This window comes from Cryptomeria japonica, chromosome 3, assembly GCF_030272615.1.
Source record: "Cryptomeria japonica chromosome 3, Sugi_1.0, whole genome shotgun sequence".
Lineage (NCBI taxonomy): Eukaryota > Viridiplantae > Streptophyta > Pinopsida > Cupressales > Cupressaceae > Cryptomeria > Cryptomeria japonica.
In genome coordinates this window covers 92,163,314-92,181,226 of record NC_081407.1, presented here as the reverse complement: position 1 = coordinate 92,181,226, position 17,913 = coordinate 92,163,314, and the positions used below count along the sequence as shown (strand labels likewise).

The following is a 17,913-nucleotide window of genomic DNA, read 5'->3' as shown; positions in this document are numbered from 1 at the left end:
GCCCAAGTATCCTCAATCATGTTCCCAATCTCTAGAGTGTGTTATGTATCAGATAACTACACAATATGTTGCAAGTACTCATCCCACTCTTCTGAAACTAGAAAGGAACAATCAACTTGCTAAACTAAATTGATCTCTGAAAAATTGGGAGGTGGAGGAGGATCAAAACAAGCATCAATAATGACTATAGACGATTGAAGAACACATAGGTTCAACTGACCAAATCTCTCCTTAGATTTCTAATCTACTCTCGATGCATGAGAGATATGACCAGCCACTGGATTTGCATGCTCAATGGAGACAAATGTGAGAACTCATACAATCACACTGCATGATCAACACTACCAATTGCAAGTAGCTCTCTACTATGAAGATCTCTTATTAGCACTGAATTAGGGGTAAACTCAACTGTCTTGGCTATACAACTATGAGTAATCTAGTAGATGGAAAGAAGGTTTGAAGATAATGCAGGGACACAAATAACATTGTTAAATGTGCCACCATAAACCTCAATAGAAGCACTCCCATTAAAATTCGTTTGAGTGTTACTACCCATCAATTATTATGAAAAGGACGATGCTCAAAAGAATAGAATATACCCTCTGATGATGCCATATAATGTGAAGCTCCTGAATCAAGAAGCCACCTCAAGGAATAAGAATGTGTAGATGAAAATAGAGCATGGACCTTCATCTTGTCTTCACCATATTCTATAGAAGAAGACTCAGAATGTCTAGATCCTAAAGTGATAGAAGAAAATGTACTAGGTGAAGGTGGTTGAATATATTGCTTCTTTAGAGGATGTGTCATCCCATCAATCTTCTTTGCAAAACATTTATTCTAATCATGTCATATCTTAGTGGAATATACACACTTTGACTTATCTTTCTTCAATAATGACCTATTGGAAGAGGAAGAAGAATCTAAATAATCATGTGATTGTGTGTCCTTGGGCTACTCATGTGACTTGGAATCCTTGTGTTTCTATTTCCTATCTTTGCCATGTGAAACCTTCTTATCTTTGGAACTCAAAGAAGAAAGAAGAACCTATGATTTAGAAGACTTCAATCTTCCCATATAAAGAAACTTGGTTTTCTCATGTGTGAGTTGAGAAGAAAACTCATCAAGTGAAGGCAAGGATAGAGAGAATCAACTTAGAGCCCTCCTTCTCAATTTTGCACTACCTCAACTATAATCCAAGAGACTTGAGTTTGGTGAAGAAGTCCTAGATGTTATCAGAATCATTAGGATTCAAGCCAATAAGTTCATTCTCCAACTAAAAATCCCTTAACGCATCTTGCTTTCCAAATAGGGACTCCAATGTAGTTTAGATCTCATTGGGTATTGTGCAAGACTCAACATGAAAGAGAAAATATGGAGAGATAGACATGCATAATGTTCCAAAATCCTCATAATACCTATTAAACCATTTTCTCTTCTTAGCATCACTTATAGGGTCAACTTTTGTACCTATGGTCACTAGGTATAACCCTTGGTGTTTCAAGTGAATCTCTATTTGTTGTTTCCAACCATGATAGTTAAAGGGAGTAAGGGGAACAATATTAAATGGATCCATGAGAAATTAAAACAAAGTATAGAAATGAATCAATAAAGAAATATATATCTTCTGAATGCCAAAAAATTTCCACTTGAATCATAGAAAAAATAATCGATTTGAATCTTTTCCAAGATAGAACCAAAAAAGGAAAATATTGAGATATTTGAGTACCTGATGAAAAATTAGCTGAAATAGGGCTTGAGATTCAAATAGGGGACTATGAGGGATTTATGACGATGTATGGAAGTCGAAAAATGGAGTTTGGACGTGGAAGATATTGCCCCAGAAGTGCAAAAAAGAAGGTTGACTTTGGAGTCTTGGTACAAAAATTGGTATAGAATTTGATTAAAGAACCTATAGAATAAGATTGGTGCTAGAACCATCTTTCCAACAATATGTTGTTTTCCCAATCTTGACTTTGTATGACAATGTTATGAGAAAAAACCCATACGCTGCTTTTTATGGTTTGGAAAGTATATACAGAGTAGATTGGCTAAATTTAGCTAGGTACTGAATTTTTTGGAACACTAATAAAGAACCAAATCCACTAATGTCAGTGCTAACCACATTTAACATGGATAGATACATACCTTTTGAAGTGATGTTTTTCCATTTTTTATTTGTTTCTTTTTTAAACTTTTGACCAAAATATTTTATGAAAGCCATTGAAAAATTTAATGGTCACTAAAAATTACAAGCCCATGATTTTTTTATTTTATTTCTAATGTAGGTATCGATGCACATCTAGACAATATGGCCATATAGAATTGTGTGCACCTCATAAAGCATGCTAATACAAAATTACCAATTTTTTTGCCGATCTCTAATTTTGACTATTTGATAGGCGATCTTAAGGTTTTTGGGCAATTCTAAATGCAATGGTGACTTCCATTTTGCACCAAATTTCCCATATCATAAATTATATAAACACATAAAAAATTCAAATTTAAACAAATAAAATCATAACAATGGATTTATGTGGGAAAACCCTTTAGGGAAAAAAAACCACACTCCAAAACCTAGAGCTCATTGTATTATCAGTAACAACCAATCATTAAAATACAATGCATAGAGCCAATGCTCTTTAGAAAGAGAACTCTAGAGAACTTTTGGCACATAGCAGCTTCTTAGAATATATTCAACCTTGTCATACAAAATGCACTAAGGGAAGACACATTTATAGAGCTCAAAACATGAGTGGAAAGCGCCCATGGTTTCCAAAAGCAACTCATACTTTCAAAAGCTAAGTGTTATTTAAACAAAAACTTGTCATTTCCTTGAGATCTTGCACATGGAAACTTTACAAAGTACTAGCGCATGAATCGGTCATAAGGGTCATCTTGTAATATGCAACACCTACCTCACACCACTTGTCAAAAGTGAACTCCACCATTTATACCAACTACCAAATAATAACTCTTCCATTGAATTAGTAACCATCATTATAGATAAAAGAAACTATTATTTTCTCCACATACCAATGCATGACACTAGTCTCTTATTTTTTAGGACTTCCAAATTGATGTAAAATAGAATAATTAAATAAACATGTTAGGAATCTAATGTTGAGACACCTTTATCCCAACAAAGACATCCTACTTTTTAATCATAATTAATTATTTTTGCAAATATGAAAAAATTAAACCTAAGATATTTAAGGGAGACATATTAAACTTCCCTCGATATAATCTCCTTAGGCACATATCAAGACCTAATAGAAAATCTCCACAAATCTTAAAATATTGACAAAAATATAAATTTAATTCCACTTTCAAGAATAAAATTAAATCACTAAAAAATGTTTTTTATAAATAAGTGGACCTCAATGTAAGCATTCTAAAACTTTTAATATATCATATCGATAAAATATTATACTTTTGAAATGTAATTATAAATTTAGGTGCATACCTTCAAGAAACCAATTAAAACAAGAAATTTGGTCATCAAAATATGTTCCATAGTCTATATGGATGTTCCTGTTTTAGTAAAATCGAATATGATTCTACATTCAAATCTACGCAAAAATGGTATCTATGTTTCTCAAGAAATTTTATTTATCCTACTTTACAAATTTGTTTATGACCATACCTTTAACGTGCTTTTGTTTGAAGTTTAGTTTATTATTTCTCGTACATGACATAATTAACTATTGGTCATTTTACCTCTTGGTCATTGTCTCTTTTGTTTTCACAATCTTGATTTTAGTAAATAGTTAAACTTGCAATCTTTCCATCATTCTTTATCATCAAATTATGGATTAGAAACTATGTTTATAAATCTTGATTTAAAATCGGAATACATGAATATTTTTAAATGATTCATCCATAATATCATGGACTACCCCAAAAAAATAAAAAATCATATGCTCATAAATATCTATTTCTTTTTGTTTTGTATCATACGGAAATACAGACATGATTACTTGATGTGAGTAGTATTTTATGATCTCTTTAGTATAATATGACAATCATTATGAGAGATCCAAGGGTCTTCATGATATTAGGAGGTGAATTGTGCTACAAAAAATACGTTCTGGAATTTTGAGTAGGAACATAATTTTTTGGAAATCTATAACTTCAAGTCTAATTTCTTAGAAACCATGTCAATGATGATTACTGTGAATTTTTTTTTTTTTTGGAGGAAGATGCATATGATCTCTATTAAATGTTGAATATTATTTTTACAACATTTTAGATTAAATGTTTTTAATAATTATAATTGAAGGCATCAAACTTAATTAATATTTGTTCCTTATAACTAAAATTGAATCTTTTACAGTCATGGCTAAACATAACTAACATTATTTTAATAAAACAAATAATTTTTCCACAATCCATGATAGCTGTATAATTTTGCTTTTGGTTTTGATTGTATATGATTTTTTGCATCAACGTTTCAGATCACACTCTGTAATCCATCATCAATTAATACAAAAAATATCACACAATCAAAATCTGAAGCAAAACTATACAGCTATCATTATTTTCTTATCATGCTTTCGAAAGGATTGACTTCCGTGGAGCACTGCCACTGACTGAATCGGCACAATGGGTATTGTTGTGAAGGTTCACGAAAATCGACCACAAGACATTAATATCTTCGTCCTTGCAATATTTGACGTCCTCATACAAAACATAAATTCCACTTTCTGACAAAAACAAGAGAAACAAAGATTGGTAATGAAATCACACTCATACAGAAAATATGGATTATAATAAATGGGATTGCTTACTCTTCTTATGGGCTTTGAATAATCGCTTATACAAGAACCTCCATATTCTTCTGAGAGGTTTTAGCATTCTCTTCTTTAACATGGACCGTCCCATTGCTCTTTTCCCTACTTGAAGAAGGAATGTGCAAAGATCATAAATAACCCACACAAAATAATTGTGAATGAGTTCATTCGAAGTCTATTTTTTTGGTTGGTATTCCAACTTACCTTCCATAAATGATGATTTTGAGAGAGAATATCTAACGAGAGAATGAGTGATGGTTGGGGAAGACATATGAGGTCATTCTTGAGATTGTGATATATTAACCAGGGGCAGACATCTCACAGCAAACCTGAAATGATAACGACAAATTAAAGGACAGTTTAACATATTTTACACTGTTCTTTTAACGTTCTGTGAACTTGGATGACCTAAGTATAGATTTCATTGTATTTTCGACATTTTAAAGTGATTTCACGGTTTTTAACTTTAGAAGAGAAAGAGTTAGTTCATCCATTCCATCACCCAATTTAAGTATATGTAGCATAGCATCGAAAAGGGAATATATATCATCTGTCTCTATCTATTTGGGTTAGCTAAACAGATATTTTTTATTCTTAAATGCATAATTGATCTCGACAATTGAGAAAAATAAATATAATATTCAGTTAAAAAAAAATTAAAAGAAAAAGTTGATGTTGAAGGCATAGAAAATCGATTCTCCAATGTCATGGAATGTTATGATTTAATTAGATAAGTGACATAGAATCTACAAACTACTATATTATTTGTTAGATCAACATATGTGGATGATCTTTGCACCTATATAAATGAGTCAACCCACAACACAAAACCTATATTTTGTAAGAATGAAATGATCGCAATTTGATAGTGCTGGTTAACAGATTTGGTTTCTTGAAATAACATGAGTAAATGATTTCTACTGTCTAAACAAAGAAATTCATATAAACGAACAGTTGGGTAAATTGTATACCTTGTTTATACTAGCTTGCACTTGAATTTTAATGTGGTACAACTTCCACATAAGATTAAATTAAATATTCCTTTTTTATTTTTTGTAGTAAAGATTTAGACATGAAAGTAGAAAAAACATCTAATACTTGTTCATCACTATGATACAAGCACACAACAAATATGAAAACATAAAATTACAAAACATTTGAAATACTATCTTGAACAAATCTTTCAATTTTCTCTCAACACAAAGATAAAATGTTTAAAAACTTTTCGTAAAAATGCTATTACTAATCTTTAATCTATAGATCAATAGTTGATAATAGAAAGATAATATTTAGTTATCGAAAATGATTCTTTTGAATAACCAACGTCCCACTTAAATACAGGGAATTTTTAAAATAATAAACTTTTGAACAGAGTCTTTTATAACACAAGAAACATTAAAACAGTGAAATTTTTAAAGAACCAATCAGCATTGAGTTGGTGGGGTTGTAGTTAATTCTATGAGATTTCCACAACTCATGCTATATTCTCTTAATTCTTTCTGGATTCGATTGTGTTTGAATTTTTTATCATCGACGTTTCGAATCACTCCGTGATTCATCATCAAGATGTAAAAAGGAATTCCAAGGCAAGTTTTCACCTCCTTCGAATTCTTTTTTACATCGTGATAATGAATCATGCAATGTGATTAGAAACATTGATGATAAAAAATTCAAACACAATCGAATCCACAAAAAATTAAGAGAATGAAATTATAGTTGTTAATTTGAACAAGTAGAGGTGGCTAAGAAGCTAAAAGTCATTCCTTGAAATCTCTATATGTCTTTAGGAGTGGAGCCAATTTTTCATGTCTAGGGATGACAATGGATTTCAATTTAATGTTCCAAAATACTTTTTCGCTTTGGTCTTATTTATTCTATGTTGAATATTTGCAGGTTGATCAACTTTGCAGTTAAGACAATGGCTGATATTCACAATTTTCTAAAAAATTGTCTCTTCCAAACATTTGTTTATCAAAGCTTGACTTAATTGGATTCTAAATTTCTTCCTTAATTTCATCTATTGCTATCACCTCATTGCCAATATTCTTTTTCAACTTACTTGCAACGTCGTTAGGCAATTTGGCTATTTCCGTATTCACTTTGCTGCATTCCTTTATTATTACCCATAAATACATTGCTTAACAAGATGACTCCTCCATTTTAAAGCGTCGGACCACCTTGTCCATCTTTTCTAATTTAGATCTATTAAAACATTCTCTCTAATAGCACTTTAAGTATCCATCATGGCTATCTCATTTAATTTAACAAGTACCTATTTCAATCCATTAAACTCAAAATGAGTAAGTTTCTTTAATTGTAGGATATTATCATATACCCTTTTGATCTCTTCCAGGAATGGAGGACCCTTGATAAAAATATCTTCATTCCATGCTGTACATATTTCACCAAGAGAGCTATCTTCTTGTACCTTATTGAATATCGCTTCTGAGAACTTGCAGAAGTAATCTATCTATGTTATCTTGAGTTTGTCTGACTAGCAACATATAAGGATTAATAAAATTATTCAGACAGTTTGTCAAAACATCTATATGTCCCTTAAGTTCTTTTTCTATCTTCTCGCTTTTGAAGATTTCTAATATTCTACTAGCGATCACTTGGAAATTATGATTGTCTTCTTCTTTTCTTGTTGGCCCTAAGTCTACTCTTGAAACATTGAAATCATCTACGTAGCTTGACTAGGATCTTTATTTCTTATGGGTTGAGTAATTTCTATATAGTCATTGCTAGTATCATCATCTTCCATCAACCTATATGTTGTTTTCAACTTTTTAGCTTTGGGTGTTCTCTAAAGTAATTTCTCAACTATAATATTGTCATCGGGCATCCTAAATGGTACCATTTTTATCTTCTTTCTTAATGAAGATTCCAATCAAGAAAGAGCTCTTCTCGAATCTATTTGAGAAGACATACAAGGGGTCAAGAAATCGAGAGTTCTCCCCAAATGGGAAGCCTTATTAGTTTTCTATTGATCAAATAGGAAAACTGGGGAGGCCTTATCTCCTTGAGCTCCTGTTGTTGGCTCATCTTCTTCTACAGGATTTGCATTTAGAATCTCCACTTCAGCATCTTGCTCCTTAACTTGAATTACATGAATCTAGTAAAGGACAATCCCCACATGTTTTCTCAGGTGTTTTATTTTTATTCGAATCTTTTCCATTTCCTCAACCAACTCCTACTACATATTGCTAGGAAGATAGACTCACATTGGATGTTGAGGTTACACTATTTGGGGAAGGCTGTGTACTTGTCGATGTAGCTATTTTAGTTCTTGTTTTTGCACACTCTCCCTTTTTCTAAGCTAACCACTCTTTTGTTCTTTTGAAGACAACAACGGTCCTAGTTTGTAAATAACTTGGTTCCCTTAAACTCCAATCTATACAAAATATTGGTGACCATGAATTTTCAATAATAAATTGGATTAACTAAATTAGACTGGTCATCATTAATATCAAAGACATCCTAACTGAGTTCATACAATACAATCTATTTAAGATTGTGTCTCATCCAATTTGTCATTCTTACTTCATAGTCATCTACTTAGCCTAAGGTTAGTGAGTAGAGATATGGACAAACTTTTCATTACAAGTGCTCAAGCCCATGGTAGCATTTTGGGGTGAAATCTCAGTTGAATGGCTCAAGTGAGTCTTTAAGTTCAAGGATGATGAATTCATCCATAAGGTGTTTGTGGTGTTAGGGGAATTCTTCTTGGATGCGCTATGCAAATACAGAACAAACACTGACATCACCTCTATGTTCAAGGGTAGGTGCCTCAAGTTGTGTTCTAAGGAAGAGGCTTTTTGGATTGCCATGAAATGCATTAGGAAGGAATGGTGTTGGTTCCTGGCATCGTTCATGCCACTTGCAAGACCAAGAGAAGGATTTGTGGCATTAGGGAGTGATTGGTTGCACATGGTGAAGTTATTCCCCCTCTATGCCCCTTCTTCATTTGCGGAGCTAACTAGGATAAGGAAGTTAGTCGTGTTGCAGCCCAAATTGGGCTAGGAGAAATTAAGAATTTTCTGCGCACCATGAAAAATCGAGCTTGCCGTGAAGAGTTGGATATCGCTTCGTGGAGTGAGGAACGTAAGCAAGAAGAGCTGAAGCAAAAGAGGGGACATCCTCCAAGTTTGAAAATCGCTGAAAGGTTGAAGATGCCAAAGGTGGCGGGTGCTTCTTCCGGTAGTGGGCATACGGTGGTGGACAATTCTTCAACTTTGCGGGAGGCATAAATTTTTCTTTGGATGTTTTATATGCATAGTGATCCAAGTGGGCAGTTGGAGCTCATCATTTTTAGTGGGTTTCCTAGTTCGTTCTTCTCTGTTGTTACTAGTTGTTTGAGTCTGGGTGGGTGAGTTAGTGTTCAAATTCGTCTTTATTGTTTTTATCTATGGTACAATAATGGTACTGCTATGAGTTTTGTTTTCCCCTATGGGTGGTAGTGCTATTTTGGCTTGGTGTTGTTTTCTATTTTTAATGGACTTCTGTTGTACACTTGATCTTTATAATATTATTAAAAATATAATCTTAAACATAATATTTAATTATTAGTTTGAGATTATATATTAATTTAATTATATTTATATAATATTAATTATAATTGATTGTAATATAAAACTTAGAGAAATAGTTTGTGGGCTACAAGTTTGGTGACATTCTTTTTCAAGAGGACAAAGTTGGTGACGAAGAAGTGACGGAAAGAAAACCACAAGATCAGTCTAGGAGCTCTTGTATGTTGTTGTTTGATTCCAAACTCTCTAGAGATTTTTATCTGTAGGCACTAGTTTCTAGGTGGCTCCCTCTGCAAAATTTTATAGTTTTCCTTTCATTGCTTTAATTGGGGTTGTTTATAGTTAATGGGTCTCTAGCCCCCTTGTAAAAATCCTCTATAGTATGGTTTATATGGTAGAGTGAGCCTTGTTCTCTGCTAGCTTCTTTTTTGGTATTAAGTTTATTAGCTAATATTTAACTATGGTATGTAGTCCAAGCATGGCTCTCTGCAACTCTTATAGTTTTATCCTCTCTGTTCGTACTTTTTAAATGTTTATACTTATTCTTAATAATATATATATGCGCTTGCACTTTTCTTTAAAAAAAATAAAAAATATAATTGATCTTAATAAAATAACTATTAATAATTATAAATTATATATAAACAATAAAGTGAAAATAGGTATTTTTTAATGAGAAAAACATTTAAATTTATGATTAAATGTTAATAAATTGCATTGTATATATCAAAATAATTAAAAAGAAAATTACGATTTTCAAAAAGTATTAATAAAAAATAGAATGATTTCAAAAAAAATTTATGCAAATTGTAATTATAAAATTTACATACTTGGGTTTTCTCTTTTAATAGAAATATTTGTTGTGCATGCTTGTAATGAAACAATTTAAATATATATTTTATCTAATTTAAATGTTTTGAAATAGATCTGTGTACAACATTAATTGATTTTACTACCTATATTTCTAAAATAAATAAAATTAAAATCTATATATATTTATATATAAAAATGACTTTAGTTACAAGATTATCAATAAAAAATGATAAAAGTTATTTAAAATAGACATTTATTTTTTAAATATAAAGAAATATAAAAAGGCCTATAAAATATATCATTCCTATAAATTTGCTCTTATAACAACAAATTTTTTCATCTAGTCATATTGTAGATAAATAATTTCTACTTGAAAAATACAAATCTTAAATTTATAAAAGTCAAGTTTACATTGAAAACTAAAATAATAATACTACTTTTTGATTGGTGCAAAAAATCATTTAATTAGGCTTAAGTGAATGCAATAGTATTTCCTATAGGTACTAAAACTCTTTTCAGAATGTATAATAGAAACCTCTAAATCTATTGCTAAGTAATAATAACTCCTTGTATTCATGAAACTAATAAATTCATAAAACTAATATCTTACATTGATTTCTTACCTTGCTTCTAGGTCATAATACAACCCTAAACATCAAGGCTAACTCTATCACCATGTGTATTTATAATACCATTCCATTCAATTTAACTACATTTTTTTTTCTCAATAGGTATTTGAAGGATTAGATTTACATGGAACACTAGCACTAAATTAATTGGCATAGTAGGTATCATTGTGAATGTTCACAACAATCTACCACAACTTGTTCAAATATTTGTCACTGTTGGATTTGACATCCTCATACAAAATACAAATTCCACTTTCTATAGACAAAAATAACAAAACAGAGACATTTAATGAATTTGTATTTACACTCATACAAAGTTAGTAAATTTACATTTACATTTACTTACTCTTCTTGTGGACTATTCATAATCACTTATACGTGTACCTCCACATCCTTTTGAGAGGGCTTAGCTCCCTTTTCTTTAATATTGAGTGTGAAAGAGCTTAATTATATTATAAAAAACAACTAACACTTACAATAATGCACAGAACTAGTGCTTTTGAGGAAAACTTATAGCAACATAGAACTTTAAAGAACTTTTGGTAGATAACAACTTCTCAAAAGATACTCAAACTTGTCATACAAAATACACTAAGGAGCCACATATTGATATATCTTAACACATGAGTGGAGCATGCCCATGGTTTCCAAGACCAACTCATACACTGAAAAAGTAAGTGGTATTAAGACAACAAGTTGCCATTTCCATGACATGTTGCACATAACAACGTTCCAAAGCACAAATACATGACTCAGTCATAATTGTCATCTTGCCATATGCAAAACCTACCTCATATTAGTCACTTGTCAAAAGTAACCTTCACCATAAAGACATGTTGTCAAATAATAACTCTCCATGACTCTTCCACAAAACTAGTAATCATTATAGTAAATAAAATAAGCTATCATAGTCCTAAGATGGAAACCTATGACACTAGTCCCCTAATTTTTAGGACATTGAAAGTGGGTGAAAAATAAATCTATTAAATAAATATGTTAGGAATATATGTTTGATATTTCTTAATCACAACATTCTCCTATTTGTCAAAGTAAATCTTCTCAAGGCCCTAAGGCCCATAGAACTGGCATGCCATATGAACTTGAACTCAGTGATGACTAATTTTTTTAGTGCATCTCCAATATCTACCAAAGCATAAAATTTTTCCATCTTCCACCATATCACAAATAAAGTGAAATTGTACATCAATATGTTTTGTTCCAGCATCAAGAGTAGGATATTTTTCTAAAAAAAATAGCACTCTGGCTTTCACAATAGATGATAATCTATCTTACATCAAACTCATAGCAAAGAAAAATCTCTTAAGACAAATGGCTCCCTTACAAGAATAATCAAGCATGTAATTTTCTTTTATATTTGAGATCAGAACTATACCCTACCACTTACTCATCCAACTAATAGCACCACCAAACATCATGAAAACATATCTACTGGTGAATCTTCTACTATCAATGTTTCCTACCCAATTTTAATCCACATCCATGAATGCAAATTGAATATTGAGGTCCACAGGACAACCATGAAAAAAAAAATGAATGTTCCTATGCATCCCTCAAATACCTGAACACTCTCTTAAATGCATCTCAATGTACCCTACTAGGATTAGTTATAAATAAACTATCTTTCAAAAAGGCTCTTATTTCTCAAGATTCTAAAACCATTCTAACCAATATGGACAATTCTCTAGTGACATAAGATTTTCTTCTATTCTAACTTATCTTGATCTATAGATAATTTACACCCTTAGTTTCCTTTAAAGAATGACCATTAGATGTAGAAACAATAGTCTTCTTCTCTTCTTGATATGATGGTTAGGATGAAGAACCCAAAGCTCCTTTTTTGTAATTCATAGAAGAGCTATTATACCAAACCATGCGTGCATCTAAGTTTTATAAGGGTTTAGTCTAAATACCATTAGTAAATACCATAGAACCTCTTGTCATATTACATCTACCACTTGATAAAACAAGTTAAACACCAACATCATTTAGCTTGCTAATTGAAAGTAGATTTCATACCAAACCAATTACTCTTCCACTACCAACAAACTTCAAGTGAGAGTCATTACCCAGATACACCTTACCACCATCAAAATCTTTATACTTCTAGAACCAACTTTTGTGAGAGCTCATGTGAAAAGGGGCACCTAGGTCAATCAAACACACATATTCTTATTAATGTTTTGCCAAGTCTAATAAAAAAAGAATCTACATTAGCATGAGAGGAATTTTTATAGTTATAATTAGAGAAATCCTTTTTACCTTTATTTTTCTTGTCCTCACACTCTCTATAGAAATGACCATGTTTGTGGTAGCTCCAATATTTCTCCTTAGACTTCTTATTGGAATACTTAGATCTCCCCCAAATACTTAGATTTGCCCTTCTTTCCTTTCTTCATTGTTATATGATGAAGAGCTAAGGCCTCCTTAACCTTATTGGAATATTTCCTTCATATATCTTCATATAAAAATGAAGCAACCACATCCTCCCTCTTGAAAGTGGTTGTTGTGCTTCCAAAGGGAATCACAAGGTGTTTCCATGATTCCAACAAAGAACATAACAAAATCATGCAATTATCTAGTTCATTTATCTTGATACCAAAAGAACCTAATTGGGAAACCAACATATTAAATGTATTTAAGTGATGTGCAATAGATCCTCATTCTTCCATCCTCAGATAATACAACTTCTTTCTCAGGAATATTTAATATTCACATAGATTTTCCCTGATAAAAATTATCAAGCTTATTCAAAAGCTCAACTAGATTCTTCTCTTTATTGACATTTAGGAGCACAAGATAAACCATATAGAGTCTTATCAAACTCTTGGATTTTTTATCCATTATCTCCTATACATCTTCCACTGTAGTTAGTAGTTACATCAAAAAAAGTGCAACCGATAGGTCTTTTTCTATAAAAATATCCTCTGTTTTAAGTTTCCACTAATCCAAATTACCACCATTAAACTTGTCCATCTCTATTTTTCTAGAAGTTCTTTCCATCCCAAAACTACAACAAGGGCATGGAAACTTCCTCTATATAGCTCCCACTAAAACTAGATCAACACAAAAAACTCTTCTACCCAACAATTGAAAGAAAGATGACCAAGATCTAATAAAATTTAAAAGGAAATTATGTGTAAAATAACACTCCCAAATGCTAAATATTGTAAGAGAGATGATGTAAAATTTTATCACAAACCTTTTAACTATTATAGAGTAGATAAGCACATATGAAATTTGGTTTAAACAAATCAAACCATAAAACTAGATTTATGTACCTAGAAAACCTTTTTGGGAAAAAAATCACACTTGTAAACATAGAGCTCAATCATTTTATTAGTAACAACCAACAATTACAATACATTGCATAGAGCATGTGCTCTTAAGGAGCCATTATAGAAAAAGAGAACTTTGGAGAACTTTCGACGCATAGAAAATTCATAAAATATATTCAACCTCATCATACAAAATACACTAAGGAGCTGTACAATTTTAGAGCTCAACAATTGAGTGGAAAGCACCCATGATTTCCAAAACCAACTCATACATTCAAAAGGTTATTGGTATTAAAACAAGTTGCCATTTCTTTGACATTTTGCACATGGAAACTTTTCAAAGCACTAGCACATGACTCATTCATATGGTCATCTTTCTATATGCAACACCTACCTCACACAACTTGTCAAAAGTGAACTCTACCATAATACCAACTACTTAATATTAACTCTTCATGACTTTTCCACCAAACTAGTAATTGTCATAGTAGATAAAATAAACTATTATAGTCTCAACATAAAAATCCATGGCACTAGTCCCCCAGTTTTTAGGACTTCCAAATCGATGCAAAATAAAATAATTAAATAAAATAGGACTCTAATATTGAGACACCTAAATCCCAACAAAGGCATCCTATTTTTTTATCATATTTAACTATTGCTGCAAATGTGCATTATTTATAACTAAGATATTTAAAGGAGACAAAAAAAACTCCCCTAGATATAATTCCCTTAAGCATATATCAAGACCTAATAGAATATTTTCAAAAAAAAAAAATATTGACAAAAATATAAATTTAATTCCACTTTCAAGAATAAAATAGCATTACTCAAAAATATCCTTTAATAAGTAGGTGGACGTCATTGTTAGCATTCTAAAAAATATCCTTTGATGAATAGGACCTCAATGTTAGCATTCTAAAATTTTATTATATTATGTTTGTCATATATTATACTTTTGAAATGTAATAATAAATTTAGGTACATTATAAATAGGTAATGATGTCCCTTCAAGAAATTAATTAAAAAAATAACAAAATTTGTCACAAAAAATATCGAAATATGTCTTATAGTCTACATGAATGTTCTTGTTTTATTAAAATTGAATATGATATGTTAAAATATAGATCTAAATTTTTTATTAATTCCAATTAATACAAAATAAAAATCTATCAATATTATTACACACTATATGTATGTGTATGTGTATGTATATGTGTATGTGTATGTGTATGTAAATTAATACAAAATAAAAATCTATCAATATTATTACACACTATATGTATGTATATGTCTATGTATATGTATATGTGTATGTGTATGTGTATGTATATATGTATATTGACATATATATTAGAATTACATGAAATTTTAAAATTATTATATATTCAAATATACATAAAAATGTCAAATAATTTTATTTATCCTACTTTTACAAATTTGTTTAGCACCTTATCTTTAATTTGCTTTTGTTTGAAGTTTACTTTATTATTTCTCTTACATGACATAATTACCATTGGTCATTTTACCTCTTTTTTTTACACAATCTTGATTCTCAATACTTATTGTTCTTAAAACTAATTACTATGTTAACTTGCAATCTTTCTATCATTCTTTTTCATCAAATTATGGATTACAAACTAAAGCTTGATTCAAAATCGGGAAACATAAATATTTTTTAAAGCGTCATCCATAATGTCATCAACTACCCAAAAAAAAAAAATCATAGGCTCATTAATATTTATTTTCTTTTTGTTATTGTGTCATACGGAAATACAGATATGATATCTTGATGTGATTAGGGTTTTATGTTCGCTTTGCTATAACATGACAATCATTATGAGACATTCAAGGTCTTCATGATATTAGGAGGTGAATTGTGTTGCAATAATAAGTTCTGGAATTTTGTGCAGGAACATGTTTTTTTTTAAAAATCTATTAACTTCAAGTCTAATTCTTAGAAACCATGTCAATGATTACTGTGAAATTTTTTCCGAGGAAGATGAATATGAACATCTCTACTAAATCTTGAAAATAATTTTAAGAAAATTTTAGATTAAATGTTTTTAACAATTATAATCAAAGGCATCAAGGCATCAAGGCATCAAATTCAATTATTATTTGGTCTCTATAACTAAAAATGAATCGTTTACAGCCATGGTTGAAATTAACTAACATTATTTTATCATCAGGCCTTGCAAGGGATTGACTTCCATGGGGCACTGACACTGACTGAATCGGCACAATGCGTATTGTTGTGAAGGTTCACGAAAATCGACCACAAGACATTAATATCTTCGTCATTGCAGGATTTGACGTCCTCGTACAAAACATAAATTCCACTTTCTGTAGACAAAAAACAAGAGAAAAAAAAACCTGGTAATGAAATTACATTCATACAGAATTAATGGATAATAAGAAATGGGGTTGCTTACTCTTCTTATGGGCTTTGAATAGTCGCTTACACAAGAACCTCCATATTCTTCTGAGAGGTTTTAGCACTCTCTTCTTTAACATGGAGCGTGCCATTGCTCTTTCCCCTACTTGGAGAAGGAATGCGCAAAGAACATAAATAACCCACACAAAAGAGCTGCGAATGAGTTCATTCGAAGTCTATTTTTTCGGTTGGTATTCCGACTTACCTTCCATAAATGATGATTTTGTGAGAGAGTATCTAACGAGAGAATGAGTGATGGTTGGGGAAGATATATGAGGCCATTCTTGAGATTGTGATGTATTAACCAGGGGCAGACATCTCACGGCAAACCTGAAATTATAACTAGATATCGAAGGACAGTTTAACATGTTTTACACACTGTTCTTTTAACGTTCTGTGAGCTTCCATGAGCGTCGTATAGATTTCTCTTTATTTACGACATTTTAAAATAATTTAACGATTTAACTTTAGAAGAGAAAGAGTTAGTTGCTGCATTCCATACCAAATTTAAGTATATTTAGCATAGCATCGAAAAGGAAATATATCTTCTCTCTCTATTTATTTGGGTAAACTAAACAGATATATTTGATTCTTAAATACATAATTAAACTAGACAAATGAATTAAATAAATATAATATTCAGTTAATTATTTAAAAAAAAAAAATTGTTTCTGATAAAGATAAACGGGTTTTACATGGACCCAAAACCAAAAGTTTTGCAAAAGCAGACCATCAACCAAACAAACAGAAACCAACAGCAAAATAGGGGAGCACCCCGGAACAGACACGAAAGCAAAAAGAGACACAGACAACAAAACAAAAGCACTCAAATAAGAGAGTGCACCAGCTCCTTGTTCTTTTGGATGGTAATCTTGTTGATTTCCTCTAGTTCCTCCATAATGAACCAGGAGGTGCCCTTATTGCCACTCCTGCTTCTAGTCCTGTAACTAGGGCCTGTGGTTTTGTTGCCGCCAACAACAATGTCTTTACCTCCAAGATCTTTCTCACGATTACTATGAATGGATCTGTACTTCGCAACCATGACATTGATCTTTTCGAGCCCCTCCATACTATTATTCATGGCCTCCTTGCTTATGTTGACCAGGTTTTTGAGGTTTTTCTTTATCTCTGCCATAGACTATTCAACCTTTTCAATTATTTGTTCATGGTTGCATTTCATAACCTCAATATCTTGGGAGAGCTTCTGGGTCATGATCATGAGCTTCTCAGATTTGCTAGGCTTTGGTGAAGCTGTGAAGATATCTGTTACCTCCTTAACCCCCACTTTGAGGGTATCAATTTCTTTCTCCACCCACTTACAATAGCTCTCTTGGCTTCTGGTCGCTTCCATCACCAGGTTCATCAGAGTACCATTCCTCTGTAACTCACTTTCCACTTCTTTAGGCATAGTCCCCT

The 17,913-nt window shown here is 31.4% G+C and overlaps 1 long non-coding RNA gene across 1 annotated transcript; it reads right to left on the bottom strand.

Moving 5' to 3' along the window:
• Positions 1-16,153: 16,153 nt before the first annotated feature.
• On the bottom strand, positions 16,154-16,602 carry LOC131078605 (uncharacterized). The gene is made up of 2 exons (XR_009113798.2): positions 16,496-16,602; positions 16,154-16,406 (listed from the first exon to the last, which is right to left on the bottom strand). It is a non-coding gene; the product is annotated as an uncharacterized LOC131078605 (long non-coding RNA).
• Positions 16,603-17,913: the final 1,311 nt, after the last annotated feature.